The sequence below is a fragment of the Mastigoproctus giganteus genome, chromosome 4 (genome assembly GCF_048544385.1).
Source record: "Mastigoproctus giganteus isolate SK-2022 chromosome 4, ASM4854438v1, whole genome shotgun sequence".
Taxonomy (NCBI): Eukaryota; Metazoa; Arthropoda; class Arachnida; order Uropygi; family Thelyphonidae; genus Mastigoproctus; species Mastigoproctus giganteus.
This window is the reverse complement of record NC_143578.1, coordinates 49,818,833-49,839,801: the sequence shown is the minus strand read 5'-3', so window position 1 is coordinate 49,839,801 and position 20,969 is coordinate 49,818,833. Positions and strand designations below refer to the sequence as shown.

At 40.5% G+C, this 20,969-nt stretch overlaps 1 protein-coding gene across 1 annotated transcript in view; it reads right to left on the bottom strand.

The window, feature by feature from the left end:
• LOC150086707 (N-acetylated-alpha-linked acidic dipeptidase 2-like) overlaps nt 1–20,969 on the bottom strand; it is a 231,043-nt gene that overhangs the window by 57,918 nt on the left and 152,156 nt on the right. The gene's annotated exons all lie outside the window — the stretch shown is intronic.

Here is a 20,969-nt window from a genome sequence, read left to right as displayed (position 1 = left end):
TATTCACCCAGTAGTTATGGTAGAAAGATGAATTTTTTTTTTGTTTGATACCTTGAAATCTCTATAGAAACCACACGAATTTTGGTTTTGATATGACAATTCATTTTTTTTCTTTGCAGTGCTGAAGGAAATGAAGTGTCACAAAGGATAAAGTGGAATACAGATCACTGATTTGGTTTCACTTTCTACAAGGGAAAGCACCCAGAATAATCCAAGAAGAAATAGTAGCTTTTATGGAGAAAGACTGCCCAGGTTACAGTGTTGTTGTTGCTCGGTGGTACAAACAATTCAATTGTGGAAGAATCTCAGTGCATGATGAAGAAATCCTAGGATGCCCAGCAATTGCTCTAAACGAAGAGTGTTGCAAAAAGTGAGGCAATAATTGTGGAAGATCGCTGTATTAGCATTGAAGAACCAGCTGCAGAGTTCTAAATTAGTGGAGGGTCTGTGGAGAACATCATCTATCAACAGTTGCATATGAGTAAAGTATCTACTAGATGGGTGCCCAGACTTCTGACCCCTTACCAGAAGAAGAAAAGGGCAAAATGTGCACATGAAATTTTGTTGATATGCCAGAAAAGCAAGAGTTTTTCTCACGGCTAGTCAGTCACCATGGATGAAACTTCAATCCATCACTATGATTCCAAAACTAAACAAATCTCAAAACAATGGAAGCATGCAGAATCACCATCCCTAAAAAAGGTTTTTTTTTTTTTTTAGGAGCACTAGCAACTAAGGCCATATTGCTCCGGGATATGCAGTGGTCATTCCCTGACCTTTCCGCATCCTCCATATTTGGTGGTGACGGGTCCGAACCCCGGTCTAATCAAGAAGCGTGTGCTATGCACTACTGCTCCTTCCCACCTGGCTAACAGAGGCGCCGCCTAAAAAAGGCAAAGGTGCAACCAAGTGCTGGCAAGGTGCTGCTATCAGTTGGCACCTCTGTAGCCAGGTAGGCAGGAGCAGCAGTGCGTAGCACAAGCTTCTTGATTAGACTGGGATTTGAGCCCGTGACCACCAAATACGGAGGATGCGGAAAGGTCAGGAAATGACCACTGCATATCCTCGGAGCAATATGGCCTTAGTTGTTAATGCTCCTAAAAACCAAATAACAACAACAGCTATCAGTTTTTTGGGACTAGCATGATGTAATACTAAGAAATTACCTTCAAAAGGGCTGTACTATGACAGAAAAGTATTATTAAAACCTCCTTATAGAGCTGTGTGCTGCTCTATAAGGTGTGTGCCGCTATAAAAGAAAAAAGATGGAAAGCTGTCAAAAGGTATGTGCTTGCTCCACCATAATGTCCCTGTGCATTCCTTGCATGCTGCAGTGAGGTGTGCCCATGAATGTGGGTTTGAAATATTGCTAGATCATGCTTATTCCCATGACCTTGCACCCTTGGATTTCTTCCTCTTTCTGCCCTGAAGTCCTTTCTTTGTGCAAAACACTGCTGCTGATGATGAGGCGATTTCTGCTGCCAAGTCACAGTTTGAGGACTTCTACAAAACTGGCCTGCAGAAGTGTATTGAGAGGTGGCAAAAGTGCGTTATTTTGTCTGGTGACTATGTGAAAAGTGCGATACATGGCGTTTGTTTCAACCTTCTATCACAACTACTTCTAGGTGAATACAAATCTTTTTTGGACCCTTCTTGTATATATAACTACAAAAAAAAAGCATATACAGCAGATGTGCTCACTGCAAATGTCAACGTACAAATGTGAAAAAAGAAGCACAACTGGAAATGGCTTAGTACATACGACGGTGGTTCAATAAAGAATCATCCTGACCTAGCTGCAGAGGTGCTAGCCTGTTGATTCTTGGCACAGGTTTTAGTCCTCTACATAGCAACCATGCAGATTTACACATTTTTTCCCATTGATGGATGAGGCTTTGGATACCATTTTTGTAGAAGTGGTGAGGTTGGTCTTTGAACCACGACTCTGTTGCATAAACGAGTGTCTCGTCGTCAGGGAAGTGGGTCCCCCAAAGAAATGATTTGAGCGAAGGAAACCAGAAGAAGTTCGATTGTGCAAGATCGGGTGAGTAGGCTGGATGGGGAAGTATTTCATATCTACAAGTGGTCGCTTGTGTTGTTGCAATTTCAGAAGTGTGAACTAGGGCATTGTCTTGAAGCATTCTCACACCTTTGGACAGCATGCCACGCCTACATGTTTTGAATTTCTCCTGTAATTTTGTGAGTAAGTTGGCATAATATGCACCTGTAATTAGCATTAGCATTAGTAGAGGCATTTGATGCAAGAAAGCAAGCTTATGCAGCATCAGCCAAAAAAAAAAAAAAAACCCCACTTCCACTTCATCCCTCTGTTCGTTCAAAATACCTGTACAGCTGAGCCTTAAACTTATTTAGGCTATCAACCTCCACTACAAGGGATGGAAGTCTGTTCCACCAACCAACCACCCGCTGGCTAAAGGCAAATTTCCGCACGTCTATCCTACATCTGTCTTTCCTCAATTTGAATTTATGCACTCTCAGGTGATTATTCTGAGCTAGAGGAAGAATCCCATCAGCATTGAGCATGCTCAAACCATTCAAGGCTTTATACACCTCTATCAGATCACCTCGCTGGTGCCTAGTCTCCAGACACTGTAATTTGCAAAACTTAAGCCTTTCTTCGTAAGAGCACCCCTTTGTTCCATTCACTAATCTTGTTGCCCTTCTCTGTACTCGTTCCAGCAGCTCTACATCCTTCTTGAAATGAGGCCTCCAGACCTGTATACAGTACTCTAGGTGTGGCCTGACCATTGCCTTATACAAGGGAATAATCACCTCCTTATCCCTGCTGGAAAAATTCTTGTATATCATTGACAATACACCATGAGCTACTCTTGCAGCCCGTCTGCACTGCTCAGAGAACTTCATATCTGCCTGCACAACCACCCCCAAGTCCCTTTCATTCTCTACCACTGTCAGTGTAGAACCACAGAGTTGATACGTTGCTCTGGGGTTGCTGTTTCCCATGTGTAGTACTTTACATTTGTCAATGTTAAACTTCATTTGCCACCTCTCAGCCCATCTGCTCAACCTTTCCAGATCCTGTTGCAGCAGCATAGTGTCAGTAGTGTCCTTGACAACCCTGCCAACCTTTGTATCATCTGCAAACTTGGACATTAAGCTTGATATACCATCATCAATATCATTTATAAATACAGAAAACAATAATGGACCCAACACTGAGCCCCGAGGGACTCCACTAATAACATTAGTCCACGATGAGCAGTGTCCATTGATTACCACTCTCTGTCTTCTCCCCCTCAACCACCCCTTTATCCATAGCAGCAATTTGCCTCCAATGTCACACTGCTCCAATTTGTGTAGCAGTCTTCCATGTGCAACAGTATCAAAAGCCTTTCTAAGATCCAAGTATATAATATCAAAGCTATTCCCTGCATCCAGTTCTTTTGTGACTGCATCATACTATCCAATCAAATTGGTCAGGCAAGACTTCCCCTTAACAAAACCATGCTGTGTCCGAGCTATAACTAAGTCTTGTCTAAATGATCCTGCAGTGCTTCTTTAACCAGTGCCTCCATTAATTTTCCTGGAACAGAAGTTAAGCTCACAGGTCTATAATTACTTGTGTCAGCCTTTGATCCTCCTTTGTGAATTGGGGTGACATTTGCACATTTCCAGTCTATGGGTACCTCCCCTGAGTCCAAGGAAGCTCTCATAATTATGGCTAAGGGTTTGCTTACTTCCTTTGCTGCCTCCTTTAATATAACTGGATAGATCCCATCCACCCCGGGTGCCTTTCTTGTGTTTATCTTCAACAGTTTCTCCTCCACTTTACTCCCAGTTATTTCAAGATTCTGTAGCTTACTGCCAGAGTTGAATACACCTCTGGCATTCCCCTCGCTGAATAACTCCTCATGTGTGAATGTCGATGCAAAATATTCATTTAGTTTGTTAGCTACCTGAGCAGGATCATCAACAGTTGACCCATCAATATCAAGTGGACCAATCTGATTCATCCCCTTCCTTCTAGAGTTTACATAAGTAAAGAACTCTTTGCTGTTTTTCTTTGCATCCCTTGCCAAGGATTTCTCGTAATCTGCCTTTGCCTGCCTAACCTCCTCTGTAACTTGGTTGCATATCAACTGGTATCTATCATAGGCTTCTGTGTCATGTGTTAATTTGTAAGTATCCCATGCATTTTTCTTCTCTGCCATATGCCTCATTAGTTCATCTGACATCCATTTTGGCCTAAACCTTGAACAATATTTCTTAGTTGGTATGTAAAGCCTAGTAGCTTCCAAGATAAGTTCTTTGAATGCTTCCCATTTTGAATTTGCTGTTGGTAACATCATCAGATGGTCCCACTGTATAGAATTTAAATACTGTCTCAGTCCATCGTAGTCGCCTTTACGGAAGCAATAACCCTTCCCTTTACCCCTAATGGTAGTTACCTCTTTGAGTAAATCCCACTTCAGCACACTGTGATCACTGCCACCTAGTGGTTCATTTATCTGCAGATTCTTAATGCATGAAGAATCACTGCTGATAATCAAATCATGAGTATTACTCCCTCTAGTTGCCTCCTGAACATGCTGATGTAGAAAACAATCATCCAATAAATCCACAAAAGCCCTGCTAGTGTGTGAGTGACCAGCCCCCAAATTCCAGTCAATATCTGGGAAATTAAAATCCCCCATTATAAGACTCTCTGATTTACAGGCCCACTCTATTTCCCTGTACAGTTTCTTATTATACTCATCAGAGTCATTAGGCCTATAGCACACTCCTACTCTCAATTTTGATCTCCCAATGCTTATGTCACACCAAACTGACTCAACACTGCACTGTCCAGCGATGTCGACTGGCTTCACTTCCTTGGTTTTTATGTGTTTCTTAACTAATAGCATAACCCCTCCCCCCTTCCTATCCTGTCTATCCTTTCTGTAGACGTTGTACTCCCCAAATTCCAGTTCTGCATCCCTTATACCTGTGTGACACCATGTCTCTGATAGCCCAACAATATCTGCTTTTGATGTTTTGAGCAATACCTCAAATTCATCAAATTTATTTACTAAACTCCTAGCACTGGTGTACATGCAAGTATACCTGCACCTGTTTCTATTCTTAGCTACCCTAACACAACCCATGTGTTTACTTGTAATGCAATGGCTCCCAGAAGTCTCTGAAATATCACGCATCTTGTTTTTCAGGCTTCTGCTCATTCTAATAGAAGCAGTGCAAGAATCTCTTTCACCTCTGCCAGTGGCTACTGTCAATCTATTGGTCTTTGTCTCCCCCCAAGCTAGCAGTTTTCCGACCCACCTAACACTGCCTCGATAGCATCAGCGAATATTCTTGCACCCTTTCTATTTAAGTGTATCCCATCCCTGTAGAAGCAATTGTTCTACATTTTGGCAGGTAATCAGTCATTATTATGCCTTTCTCATTCCAAAACATTGTCAGCAAGACCTTTCCTGCTGATGCTTGGACCCTTGCCTTCTTGGAGGGTGGAGAACCATGATATCGCCATTCCATGGACTGCTTTTTACTTTCAGGGTCGAAATGGTGTATCCAACTTTCATCCTGAGTGATTAGATGAGAAAAAGTCTTCCTCATTTTTTTGGCACAGGACTAATAATTCTCTTGTGATTTTTGTTGTCGATCAGTCTTCTGGAAACTAGTCAATAATTGGAGAATCCATCTTGCACTCAATTTCCATAAATGGAGTTAGTCGTGAAGGACTGTTTCAACAGAACCCACACTAATCTTCACCTCCTGGTACAATTCACGCACAGATATATGGCGATCTTCCATGATTAATGACTCCACTTTTCTGATCATGCTGTCATCAATGGCTGAATGGAGACGACCTGGAATGGGCTCAGATTCTACCGATGTCCGACCACACCTAAACAGTCTATGACAGTGCTTCATAATGCCATAGGATGGGGTTTCATCCTAATATACAGCAGTCATCTCCTCGTGGATTTCTTTAGAAGATTTCCCTTTCAAGAACAGATACCAGATTATAGCTCTGGCTTTAACTTTGCCCATGATGCTACTTTGTCAGGTGTTCAGCTCTGCAAGAGAAAAAGAATTAAGACACAGGGCTGAAATTTTACATCTTTAGTACAGAGAAATGTATGATGCTACACACAAAATATTGTGACTCTGCAATATGTAGGAGACCGACAGAATTACTTAACAAGTACAGGTCACTGATGAAAAAAAGCCGTGAATTAGGGTTGAATTTGAAAGTGTCTGCAATTCTGCCCAGACACGATAGGAGGGAGTATATGATGAGAGCCCTGTCAATCAATTCGGCCCTGGAAAGATTGTGCAGGGCTCAAGGGGTAGAATTTTTTTCAGCCTGGTCTGTACTTGTTAACAGGAGAGACTGCTTCTACAGGGATGGGATACACTTAAATAGAAAGGATGCAAGAATGTTTGCTGATGCTATCGAGGCAGTGTTAGGAGGGTCGGAAAACTGCCAGATTGGGGGATACAAGGACTAATAGATTAACAGTAGCCACTGGCAGAGGAGAAAGTGATTCTTGCACTGCTTCTATTGGAATGAGCAGCAGCCTGGAAAATAAGATGCAGGATATTTCAGAGACTGCTGGGAATCATTGGGGTACAAGTAAACACATGGGTTGTGTTAGGGTGGCTAAGAGGAAGAGCAGGTGCATGTATACTTGCGTGTACACCAATGCTAGGAGTCTAGTAAATAAATTTGATGAATTTGAGGTATTGCTCAAAACATCAAAGGCAGATATTGTTGGGATTTCAGAGACGTGGTGTCACACAGATATAAGGAATGCAGAACTGGAATTTGGGGAGTACAATGTCTACAGAAAGGATAGACAGGATAGGAAGGGAGGAGGGGTTATGCTATTAGTTAAGAAACACATAAAATCCAAGGAAGTGAAGCCAGTCGACATCGCTGGACAGTGCAGTGTCGAGTCAGTTTGGTGTGACATAAGCATTGGGAGATCAAAATTGAGAGTAGGAGTGTGCTATAGGCCTAATGACTCTGATGAGTATAATAAGAAACTGTACAGAGAAATAGAGTGGGCCAGTAAATCAGAGAGTCTTATTATGGGGGATTTTAATTTCCCAGATATTGACTGGAATTTGGGGGCTGGTCACTCACACACTAGCAAGGCTTTTGTGGATTTATTGGATGATTGTTTTCTACATCAGCATGTTCGGGAGGCAACTAGAGGGAGTAATACTCTTGATTTGATTATCAGTAGTGATTCTTCATGCATTAAGAATCTGCAGATAAATGAACCACTAGGTGGCAGTGATTACAGTGTTCTGAAGTGGGATTTACTGAAAGAGGTAACTACCATTAGGGGTAAAGGGAAGGGGTATTGCTTTCGTAAAGGCGACTACGGTGGACTGAGACAGTATTTAAATTCTATACAGTGGGATCAACTGATGATGTTACCAACAGCAAATTCAAAATGGGAAGCATTCAAAGAACTTATCTTGGAAGCTACTAGGCTTTACATACCAACTAAGAAATATTGTTCAAGGTTTAGGCCTAAATGGATGTCAGATGAACTAATGAGGCATAGGGCAGAGAAGAAAAATGCATGGGATACATACAAATTAACACGTGACACAGAAGCCTATGATAGATACAAGTTGATCTGTAACCAAGTTACAAAGGAGGTTAGGCAGGCGAAGGCAGATTACGAGAAATCCTTGGCAAAGGATGCGAAGAAAAACAGCAGAGTTCTTTACTTATGTAAACTCTAGAAGGAAGGGGATGAATCAGATTGGTCCACTTGATATCGATGGGTCAACTGTTGATGATCCTGCTCAGGTAGCTAACAAACTAAATGAATATTTTGCATCGACATTCACACATGAGGAGTTATTCAGCGAGGGGAATGCCAGAGGTGTATTCAACTCTGGCAGTAAGCTAGAGAATCTTGTAATAACTGAGAGTAAAGTGGAGGAGAAATTGTTGAAGATAAACACAAGAAAGGCACCTGGGGTGGATGGAATCTATCCAGTTATATTAAAGGAGGCAGCAATGGAAGTAAGCAAACCCTTAGCCATAATTATGAGAGCTTCCTTGGACTCAGGGGAGGTACCCATGGACTGGAGATGTGCAAATGTGACCCCAATTCACAAAGGAGGATCAAAGGCTGACACAAGTAATTATAGACCTGTGAGTTTAACTTCTGTTCCCGGAAAATGAATGGAGGCACTGGTTAAAGAAGCACTGCAGGATCATCTAGACAAGACTTCAGTTATAGCTCAGACACAGCATGGTTTTGTTAAGGGGAAGTCTTGCCTGACCAATTTGATTGGATAGTATGATGCAGTCACAAAAGAACTGGATGCAGGGAATAACTCTGATATTATATACTTGGATCTTAGAAAGGCTTTTGATACTGTTGCACATGGAAGACTGCTGCACAAATTGGAGCAGTGTGGCATTGGAGGCAAATTGCTGCTATGGATAAAGGGGTGGTTGAGGGGAAGAAGACAGAGAGTGGTAATCAATGGACACTGCTCATCGTGGACTAATGTTATTAGTGGAGTCCCTCAGAGTTCAGTATTGGGTCCTTTATTGTTTTCTGTATTTATAAATGATATTGATGATGGTATATCAAGCTTAATGTCCAAGTTTGCAGATGATACGAAGGTTGGCAGGGTTGTCAAGGACACTACTGACACTATGCTGCTGCAACAGGATCTGGAAAGGTTGAGCATATGGGCTGAGAGGTGGCAAATGAAGTTTAACATTGACAAATGTAAAATACTACATATGGGAAACAGCAACCCCAGAGCAACGTATCAACTCTGTGGTACTACACTGACAGTGGTAGGGAATGAAAGGGACCTGGGGGTGGTTGTGCAGGCAGATATGAAGTTTTCTGAGCAGTACAGACGGGCTACAAGAGTAGCTCACAGTGTATTGTCGATGATATATAGGAATTTTTCTAGCAGGGATAAGGAGGTGATTATTCCCTTGTATAAGGCAATGGGCAAGCCACACCAAGAGTACTGTATACAGGCCTGGAGACCTCATTTCAAGAAGGATGTAGAGCTGCTGGAACGAGTACAGAGAAGGGCAACAAGATTAGTGAATGGAACAAAGGGGTGCTCTTACGAAGAAAGGCTTAAGTTTTGCGAATTACAGTGTCTGGAGACTAGGCAGCAGCGAGGTGATCTGATAGAGGTGTACAAAGCCTTGAATGGTTTGAGCATGCTCAATGCTGATGGAATTCTTCCTCTTGCTCAGAATAATCACCTGAGAGGGCATAAATTCAAATTGAGGAAAGACAGATGTAGGATAGATGTGCGGAAATTTGCCTTTAGCCAGCGGGTGGTTGGTAGGTGGAACAGACTTCCATCCCTTGTCGTGGAAGTTGATAGCCTAAATAAGTTTAAGGCTCGGCTGGACAGGTATTTCGAACGAACAGAGGGGTGAAGTGGAAGTGGTTATTTTTTATTTATTTATTTTACTTTAATTTTTTTGGCTGATGCTGCATAAGCTTGCTTTCTTGCATCAAATGCCTCTACTAATGCTAATGTGGAAGTAGGTGAGGGCGATTCTTTATTGAACCACCCTCATATAATGCAGACTAGCAAATTCTAGTAGGAAAAAAAAAGAGAAATTAAATTCATGATAAACACAACTCGGAATAGATAAGAAAATAACTAACAAACAAAGGATAAAGGAAAGGTGCTGAAATTTTTGTGAGGGCAAAAAAAGTTCATATAGGAAGAAAAAAAAATTCTTGATAGGTGTTTGTAAAACTAATGGCTCATGAGAAATAAGAAGAATACAGAAAAGTAAGAAGCAAAGGAAATGTAGTGAAATAGTCCGAGCTATAACTGAAGTCTTGTCTAGATGATCCTGCAATGCTTCTTTAACCAGTGTCTCCATTAATTTCCCTGGAACAGAAGTTAAACTAGCAGGTCTGTAATTACCTGTCTCCCTTTGATCACTTTGTGGATTGGGGTCACGTTTGCACATCTCCAGTCTATGGGTACCTCCCTTGAGTCCAGGGAAGCTCTCATAATTATGGCTAAGGGTTTGCTTACTTCCTTTGCTGCTGTTGTTGTTGTTATTTGGTTTTTAGGAGCATTAGCAACTAAGGCCATATTACTCCGGGGATATGAGGTGGTCATTCCCTGACCTTTCCGCATCCTCTGTATTTGGTGGTGACAGGCTCGAATCCCGGTCTAATCGAGAAGCATGTGCTACGCACTGCTGCTCCTGCCCACCTGGCTACGGAGGTGCCTCCTTTAATACAACTGGATAGATTCCATCCACCCCAGGTGCCTTTCTTGTGTTTATCTTCAACAATTTCTCCTCCACTTTACTCTCAGTTATTACAAGATTCTCTAGCTTACTGCCAGAGTTGAATACACCTCTGGCATTCCCCTCCCTGAATAACTCCTCATGTGTGAATGTCGATACAAAAATATTCATTCAGTTTGTTAGCTACTGAGCAGGATCATCAACAGTTGAACCATTGATATCAAGTGGACCAATCTGATTCATCCCCTTCCTTCTAGAGTTTACATAAGTAAAGAACTCATTGCTGTTTTTCTTTGCATCCTTTGCCAAAGATTTCTCGTAATCTGCCTTCGCCTGCATAACCTCCTTTGTAACTTGGTTACAGACCAGCTTATATCTATCATAGGCTTCTGTGTCACCCATTCATTGATATGTATCCCATGCATTTTTCTTCTCTGTCACATGTCTAATTAGTTCATCTGACATCCATTTAGGCCTAAATCTTGAACAATATTTCTTTGTTGGTATGAAAAGCCTAGTGGCTTCCAAGGTTAATTCTTTGAATGCTCCCCATTTTGAATTTGCTGTTGGTAACATCATTAGTTGGTTCCACCGTATAGAATTTAAATACTGTCTCAGACCACCATAGTCACCTTTACGAAAGCAAAAACCCTTCCCTTTACCCTTGATGGTAGTTACCTCTTTGAGTAAATCCCACTTCAGCACACTGTGATCACTGCCACCTAGTGGTTCCTTTATCTGCAGATTCTTGATGCATGAAGAATCACTACTGATAATCAGATCAAGAGAATTGCTCCTTCTAGTTGCCTCCCAAACATGCTGCTGTAGAAAACAATCATCCAATAAATCCACAAAAGGCTTGCTAGTGTGTGAGTGACCAACCCACAAATTCCAGGCAATATCCCGGAAATTAAAATCCCCCATTATAAGACACTAATTTACTGGCCAACTCTATTTCTCTGCACAATTGCTCATTATACTCATCAGATTCATTAGGCCTATAACACACACCTACACTCATTTTTCCTTTCACAGTTCTTATGTCACACCAAACAGACTAAGCATTGCATTGTCTACCAACATCAATTGGATGCACCTCCTTAGATTTTGTGTGTTTCTTAACTAACAGCATAACCCCTCCTGTCCTGTCTATCCTTTCTGTACACATTGTACTCCCCAAATTCCAGTTCTGTTCTTCTTATCTCTGTGTGACACCATGTCTCTGATATCCCAACAATATCTGCCTTTGATGTCTTGACTAGCACTTCAAGCTCATTGAATTTATTAACTATACTCCTACCATTGGTATACATGCAAGTATACATGCACCTGTTTCTACTTTTAGTTACCCTAACACAGCCCATGTATTTACTTGTTCCATTATGACTCCCAGCAGTCCTGGAAATTCCCATTGCCTTGCTTACCAGGCTGCTGACCAATTGCATTTCAATAGAAGTAGTGCAAGAGTCACTTTTACCTCTGCCAGCGGCTACTGTTAAATCTATTAGTCCGTATATCCCCCCAAGCTAGCAGTTTTCCGACCCACCTAACTCTGCCTCGATAGCATCAGCAAATATTCTTGCACCCTTTCTATTTAAGAGTATCTCATCCCTGTAGAAGCAGTCTGTCCTGTTAACAAGCACAGACCAGGCTGAAAAAAATTCTACCCCTTGAACCTTGCACAATCTCTCCAGGGCCGAAATGATCGACAGGGATCTCATCATATACTCCCTCCTATCGTGTCTGGGCAGAATTGCAGACACTTTCAAATTTAACCCTAACTCACGGCTTTTTTTCAGCATTGTCTTGTACTTGTTAAGTAATTCTGCCGGTCTCATACTCTTAATATTGTTAGTGCCAACGTGTACAACAATATCACCCTTTGTGCCCTCAAAGGAGGATATCTGCCCTACAACATCATCAACCTTTGCTCCTGGCAGACATACCCTGGTCCTGTTCCATCTATCCTTTTTGCACAATATGTTCCCTGTTTCCCTGACAATAGAGTCACCTACAACAACTAGTTCCTTTGGGACCAGCGCATTCTGCCTTGGGGGTTGCCGCTGTGTTGCATAATGTTCAAGTGCAAGGTCTGGCATTGATGTGGGCAGCTGAGAGCTTGATGGGCCCCTCAATTTAAATCATTCGAGCATATCCACCCTGTCCTTCAAGCTCTCATATAAGTCTATAACAATGCCGAGTTGGCACCTGATTTCCTTGCACTCCTTACATCGTACACCCACAAAGACACTCCCCTTGGCAATATCATGTCCCGTTCCTGATTGCTCCACAAACATCAAACAAGCAGTGCATTTCAATAGACTGTGATTCAGAGGACAACCGCTCCCCTCAGTTCTCCCCTGAGCCACAGCACTTCCACTAGTTTCAGCCTTTTGCCTTGAATAGAAATCATGACTGGTCTGAGTCATAATTTCTATTCAAGGTCAATAAAATTCCAATACAAAATATAACCCTAAATCTATATCCCAATGCAGTTATAACACTATATATATGTATTTCGGTATCGAATATTATCTCCGATTTACATCATATGACTTTCTTATCCCCTGTCAACTTATATGTATTAATTTATGATGTTACGTTTGTAATAACTAGGTCGCTATATTTATTTAGTTAAAAAAGTACAATTCAATTGACAATGAAATTTAATAAGATTAATAAATTTTACTGATTAATTGATACTACTATACTCGCTATCTAGTTTTCCGTTAAACCTTACGCCAGCACACGTTGTATCTTATAACAATGGCGGCAAGTTACGAACGGTTAATCTACGGACACGGGGTATTATTTACTTTCCAAATCGTGCTATCTAAATTCAAAATAAACCACAGAGCTTGACTAGATCTATAAGCTACTTATAGAAAATAATTTAATCTAACAATTAAGTCAATAAAGCGGCTAAGTATAATTAAAAACTTTTCGTTCACGGGAGCTGAAAAAAGCTCTCCACACGTAGATTTGATACCCTTACCAATACTAAGTAATAACCTAAAAAATCTCTGTCTAAATTCAATTTAAACTAAAGTATTGTTACTAGGAATATAAAGCAACTCTAAAAAATAAATTAATATTCCAATTTAAGTCAATAAAAAAGCAAAAACCTCTCTATTTGCTGGAGCCGTAAAAACTTCGCTTGTTCACATGTACTCTCGCACCCACATCAGCACAAAGGACTGACATCACTGAAATGACACAAAGTAGCATATATACTTGGAAGAAGAAGTAAGCCATTTAACAAAGTGGATATCATAAAAAAATGCATTGTTGAAGTTGTGGGATGTTTAGATTCAGCTAAGGTTAATAAGTACAAACAACTACCTCTTTCAAGGAGGACCATAACTGATTGGCAACATGAATTAGTTCATAATATAACAGAACAACTTCATGCAATATGCCAAAGTGAAGCCATTTATTATTCAATCACCTTGGATGAATCCACTGACAGTAATGACTCAGCACAGTTGTTAATTTTTATTTGTGTTATAACTGCGGTTTTCATTGTCATGAGGGGTTACTGACTTTGGGTACCCTTACTGCCAGGACACGTGGAATTGACATCTTCACAGAAAAATGAAGTGAAGACAAACAAATTTATGTAATTTAGTAAGTGTATCTACAGATGGCACACCTTCCATCAGAGGAAAACATGAAGGATTTGTTGCGTTACTACAGAAAGAATTGCCAGATCCAGATATGGTATTCTTCATCAGCAGAATCTGTGTGCCAAATCTACTGCTTTAAGTGACACATTAAATAAAGTTATAGTATTGTAAACTACATTCGAGCAAACCCATCACAACATCGGCAATTTCACAACAAGCTTCAGCTTAATGATGAAACATTCAGCATGGATCTGCCATATCATTCTAAAGTGCGTTGGTTGTCCCAAGGATAGATACTTATCAAACTTTTATCTTTGCGAAAACAAATCAAGCTTTTTTTGAGGAATTGAAACAACAGTGTGAATTGTCAAAAGTGGAATTATGCAGAGGTATTGCATTTTTGTGTGATATGTCAAAACAAAATGAACTGAATATTTTTTTGCAAAGTAAAACCAAACCTAAATATGATATGTGGCTTAAAATACAGGCATTTTGGAAAAAGCTGACCTTTTTCAAAACCTTGCTTAACTGATCGGAACTTTCCAGAACTGGCAAAAGTAATTAATGAACATGATACAAACAAATCATTAAGGAAATGCGACATGAAAGAACACACAGCTGTTCTAGACTCCCTGATTGAAGAATACAATAACCAGCAATTGCAGAGTTGAAATTCTGTCTTGTTTATAATAGGGGCAGTCAAGGAGAATGTGTTCAACAGTAATATTTATATAACAATGTGGACACTGTGGTGGATCATCTCCTGTGAGTAAATGAAGGTGGGTTAGGTGAGTATGACCTATTCTTGCTCTTGAAAGGATTACTTCTTGTCTTGATGCACGGACACTAGAGTGCCGGATTTTTGGATCCTGTTTAATCTGAGAGTTTATTATTAATTTGAGAATGCCATAGTGCTGCCCATTCTGATAGGCATGTGGCATTAATCATTATTGCATAGTCCGATGCTGGAACAGGGATATTGATTAAATCTAAAGTAGCTGGGTTTTTTGCAGCATTATTGGCTAGTTCATTGCCTGAAATACCAGAATGTGCTGGTATCCAACAGAAGGTAACTAGTTGGTGATGTTCTTCAATCTGCAGTAATAATCTTCTAATTTCATTAATTAGAAGATTATTACTTATTATTATTATTATTATTATTAGCCATATGGTGCAAGGAAGCCTGAGGCTTATGCTGCACCAGCCAAAAAAAATTTGAGTTACCCTGTGTGTGTGTGTGTGTGTGTGTGTGTGTGTGTGTGTGTGTGTGTGTGTGTGTGTGTGTGTGTGTGTGTGTGTGTAAGAGAGAGAGAGAGAGAGAGAGAGAGGGAGAAGTAGAAGGAAATCACCAAGAAAGAGAAGAATGATGATATCCAGCTGAGGACCCTGGGTGTGCCAAGCCCATACTCACCAGATGTGAGCCCCTGGGGTTAATTGTGTGATTGCAATTGAGCTGAGGGAATCAGTGTAAATTACAGATTTTAAAGACCAGTCAGAAGAGAGATTTTGTAAAGCTAGTTTAATTGCAAATAATTCAGCTGAAAAGATACTGAATTCAGATGAAAGGGAATATGTTTGTTTGTTATTTGGAGCATTAGCAACTAAGGCCATATTGCTCCGGGATATGCGGTGGTCATTCCCTGACCTTTCCGCATCCTCCGTATTTGGTGGTGATGGGCCCGAACCCCGGTCTAATCAAGAAGCCTGTGCTGCGCACTGCTGCTCCTTCCCACCTGGCTACGGAGGCACCTACAGATGGAAGGGATGCTGATACAATTGTATTCAGAAACACTGCAGCAGCTCCAATGTTTGAATTGGATTTAGAGCTATCTGTGTATATTTGTAAAAAATCGATATATCTTTGAGTATGAACTGCATGAAGTTATCTGATATTTGATACTTGCAAAATATTCTTTCCCCATTGATAGAGGTAAGTGTTAGAGGTTGGTATAGGACAGGGGTGGGCAACAGCCGGCCCGCGGGCCACATCCGGCCCCCTCGGTAAATGCATAAATATAGAAAATCCATACCTGACTACACTCGCCGTAAATGTTCGGCTTAATTCGGTTCAATCGGGAATCGCGGCCAGTACAACAGTAACCAAGTGATTCTACGCAGCGTCAAAGAGTTATTTCCTAATTATTATTGTAGCATCGATCGAACGAAGTTCCTTTGGGTTAGACTTCTTATTGAAAAAAATAATACTGGTGCGAGATATTTTATGTTTTATGCCTTTTCTAATTATTACAATTTTTAATTTAATATAATTTATAGCCCATAAAATGAGCCAATTAAAAAAAAAAGAAAAATTGATACCGAATGCCGCATTTTCAATGATAATTGGACATTCAGATTTTTTTTTTAAAAATACATTAATAATTTGGTAATTCAAGTAATATAACATTTTTTAGGTTCTGATTTTTTTTATTAAATCGTTCAATCTATTCCGGCCCGCATCATGATACGAAAATTTCATTCGGCCCGCTGACGAAAAAAGTTGCCCACCCCTGGTATAGAAGGTGGAACCCATGGTGGTTGAGTACAAATTGCTACCTGTTGTATGGAATGGATGGAAACATTCCAGACCTGCATTAGTTCATGAAGGCGAAGACCAGCTGGTTTTACTATGCTAGGTTTATTTCTGTACAGATTTTCTAATGGTGGATTGAAAGGGCATGACTGAATGGGATGCGAAGCGCAACTTTGTATCTTGACAGAGTACTTCAGCAATAGTGATTTCCAATGTAAAGATAGTGGGGTTCATGAGCATCAATGTAAAGGCTATGTGCTGGCGATATTTTGAAAGCACCAAGTGCAATCCTCAGTGAACTGTGTTGGACTGGATCAAGCCAGCGTAACTCTTTCTGGCAGAATCATAAATGGGAGCTCCATAATCAAGACGGGATCTGATTACTGCCCTATATAATCGAAGTAGGGAGGTACGATCTGCACCCCAGGTTAGGGCAGATAGTGCTCTAAGTATGTTTATCTTTTTTAGACAGGCTGTACATAATTTTTTAATGTGCTCTAAGAAATTTAGCTTGTTGTCCATGATTAATCCTAGAAATCTGATGTTATTAGCTACTGGGATGGAGATATTAGAGATATGAAGTTCAGGATCCGGATGAAACTTGTGTTGTCTATAAAAATGGATAGCAACTGTTTTCTGCTGAAAGTCTATAGCTGTTGATGCTGGCCCATTGCTGTATTTTATTTAGTGATATCTGAAGCTGTCTTTCAATAGATCTCATGTTTTGGGAATGACAGGAGATGGAAAGGTCATCTGCATAAAGGTAAGTCTCTACGGTATTTGGAAGTTGTTTAGTGATAGAATCTATTCTAAGAGCGAAAAGAGGGGCACTCAGTACTGATCCCTGTGGAATGCCTTCTTCCTGAATGAACGTTGCAGAAAGGGCATGCTGGTATCGAACTTGAAACGATTTAGTATGTAGAAAATTCTTCATAAATATAAAAATGTTGCCCTGCAGACCAGGAGAGTAAAGATCTTTTAGTATTCCATGCTGCCAGGTGGTGTCAAAGGCCTTCTCTATATCTATGAAAACCATTACTAGATGTTTGTGTTTAACAAAGGCATTACGAATGGCAAATTCAGCCTTAACCATAAGATCCAAGCATGACCTGTTTTGACGAAAGTCATATTGACTATTGCTCATTAACCGTTCTGACTCAATGATCCAGACAAGTCTACTGTGGACAATTTTTTCTAGAATTCTGCTGAGGTAGCTTGAGAGGGATACTGGTCTATAGCTATGGAGATTGGTTGGATCTTTCCCAGGCTTTAGGAATGCCAAAACAGTAGAATGATGCCAAGAAGCTGGATAAACATTTTCTAGAAAAATACAGTTGTAAAAAACCAGGAGGCACAAAGCTTTGTCATCAAGATGTAGTATGACATAACAGATCCCATCTGGTCCGGCAGCACCATTGTGGGCTGTTCCGATGGCATGAAAGAGTTCGGAATATTGTACAGGTTTGTTATATGGCAGAAGGAGGGCAGTTTGGAAGTTAATAGAATGCTGTTCTGCAGTGTTTTTAATTCTTTGAAAAGATGGAGTATAAGCTGATGCCGCTGAGATTTCAGCAAATGTGTTGCCCAATGTATTTGTGATATCCAAAGTACTAGATAGATCTTGCCCATTACAGGACAGGATTGGAGAAGGTACGGTAGGAAACTTACCAGAAAGCTGTCTAATTTTTTTCCATATTATTTTGGTGTCAGTGTTTTTGTTGATGCTTGATGCAAAACGGTTCCAGGATTCTTTCTTGGCATGCCTTTGTATGAAACGTGCTTTTGCCTTTAATTTCTTATAATTAATGAGATTGGGTGTGGTCAGACATTGCCGAAATAAATTCCAGGCTTTATTTTTGGCTTTCTTTGCTTTGGTGCAATCCTCATTCCATCAGCAGTTATAATGCTTTCGGCCCGGCAGATTAGATAGTGCTATTGTGTGTTTAGCAACATTTAGAGGGCGCGACGTGATGTAATTTGTCACATTATTAATAGGCTGGAGGCGGATTTTTTCCTCATCGAAAGATATTGATGACTGGAATTTTGCCCAATTTACACAGACAAATTTCCATTTTCTGCAGGGTTGAGTTGAAGGAGTCTGTGCTATCAAAAAGTTGCATACTATTGGAAAGTGGTCACTGCCCATAGGATTATTTAATACGTACCACTCTATGGTTGGGACCAATACTGGAGAACAAACTGAGAGAGCTATTGCTGAGGTGTGTCCAGTTGGGAGCTGTACATACATGGGTGCTTTTTTTTTTTTTTTTTTTTGATAGTTGTTGGCACATAAGCTTCTGTGGCCATAATGCACCTCCCAAGGTTTTTGCAGTACTTTGATCCAAGCCCGAGACGGGAATCGAACCCGCGACCTTTGGGTTGCCAGGCAGGCACTTTACTCACCCGGCTAGCCCGGTCGGCATGCGTGAGTGCACCATTATTAAGTATGGTGAGATTTAGTGAATCTAAAAAGCTTTCAATTAGTCAACCCCATCTAGCTAATTTAGTAGGGTCTCATAAAGGGTGGTGACCATTAAAGTCCCCTAATATACAGAGAGGTGGAGGTATCTGTATGAAGAGCTCTTCAAGATCTTTTAAAGAGTAAGTATGGTTTGGTAGTAGGTAGATTGAGAGAAGCTTTATTGCAATGTGGAGAGGTATGCAAACAGCAACAGCTTCTATTTCCGTTTGAAGTGGTATATGTTTAGTTGGGATCTTTGACTTAACTAGGATTGCCACACCACCATGGGCAGCATTAGCTGTATTTCGATCTCTTCGATAAAGGCAACAGTTCTTTAATGAAGGAGAAATTTGCAAGGTTAGGTACATTTCCTGAAGACAAAGGGCAACTGGCGAATAATGATTAATTAGATCTTGGATATTGTCTGTACTGCAACGAAAGCCTCTGCAGTTCCATTGTAGAATACAAGGCATTATTTGTGTTTAGTTGATGGAGCTGATTCTGACTGCTTTTTGAAGGTGACTAGTTTATGACATTCCAATTTTTGTTTGTCTTTTTTTAGGAAAACGGGCTGACCAGTGTCCATTTCATCTTGTTCTTTGGCATGGATTTCTAAAACAGGATCTTCCTGTATAGATGTGCCATCTGTGTCCATGGTTGTGTCCTGAATATTTTTCACGGTATTTGAGTTTGTAATACAAGATGTGGTAGCAATCACTGGAGGAGGATGTGCCCATGGTATTGTCAGAGGAGTATTATTTGTTTGATCTGTGGTCTTGGATTGTTGCTTGGAGCTCAGAGAGGACATTTCTAGCCCAATCAGAAATTGATTTCTTAGTAGGAACTGTGTCATCAGTTTGAACGGAGACTGCTTGATATTTTTTTACAGCATTTGCATAGGTAATATTTTGTTTTATAATTGGTGAAACTAGTTTTCTCGCTTCTTGGTAACTGACTTTGCTTTCAACCTTGTATTTTAACATTTTTTTTTTTGGTTTGGACAGTTTGGACAATTTGGACCTTTGCAATTTGGACATGTCATTTTTGTAACTGTGCACTCATTTTGTATGTGGTCTGAGGATCCACAGTTGGGGCAGACAGGAATTCCTCTACATACAGTTTGAGAATGGCCATACTTCTGGCATTTATAGCATCTTAAAGAGTTTGGATTGTAGGGGCGGATGCAACAAAATAAATAACCTGCTTTTACAGCAGAGAGTAAGCTGTATGTATTGAATATAAGTATAATATTTCTGGTAGGTGCCAATTGATTATCTTTTTTAATCATTATTTTTTTTGCTTCAATTACATTCTGTCCCTGCAGTTCTTGAGTTATTTCCTCCTCGGTGACATTTAATAAATCCCAACTAGATATGACACCCTTAGATGAATTTAGGGTTGCATGAGGAGATATTTTTACAGGAATGCCAGCAAAGCATGTTAGTTGTAAAGAGCTTTTCAGAATGTCTTTGATTCGTGGTTTCTATAAGTAAGTCTCCTGATTGCAGTCTCATCACCATCTTGGGAGATTCTGCAATAGCTTCCAGATGTTTCTGTATAACAAAAGGAGACAATTTGCTCATAGGCTGGTTATTAAGAGAGTGGAAGATTAAGAAAGATGGGCAGGGCTGCTCCATCCAATCGGTCTTTTGTCTCTTTGGGTTGTCATTTTCCATGTCAACATGGTCTGTATTTGCCATGTTTGCTCCTTTTCGCCCTTGGCAAGAGGACTTTTCTGCCAAGGTTTCAGGCCCCGCCATGGGGAGGCAGGAGCGGTGCCGCAAGGAGGCCAAACAGTTAGAAGGGTTAGTTTGTTAATAAAGTATGTAATATAAATAACAAAAAAGAAAGGCGAGTTTCCTTTCTCTGTTCTTACTTGAGATTTTCCAAGTGTAGAACTGATTTATAAATGAAATGTTGATAGAAAACGATATAACTTAAGAGGAACTTTTATCTCTGAGAAAGCTCGCTATTTAAGTTGCAATAGGAATGCTTGAACTGGAATTCACTTGGCACCCGGAGCCAAGGTACAGAATACACCTAGGTGCTCTAGCTGTGCTTTCACAGCAATTGCTATGGAGG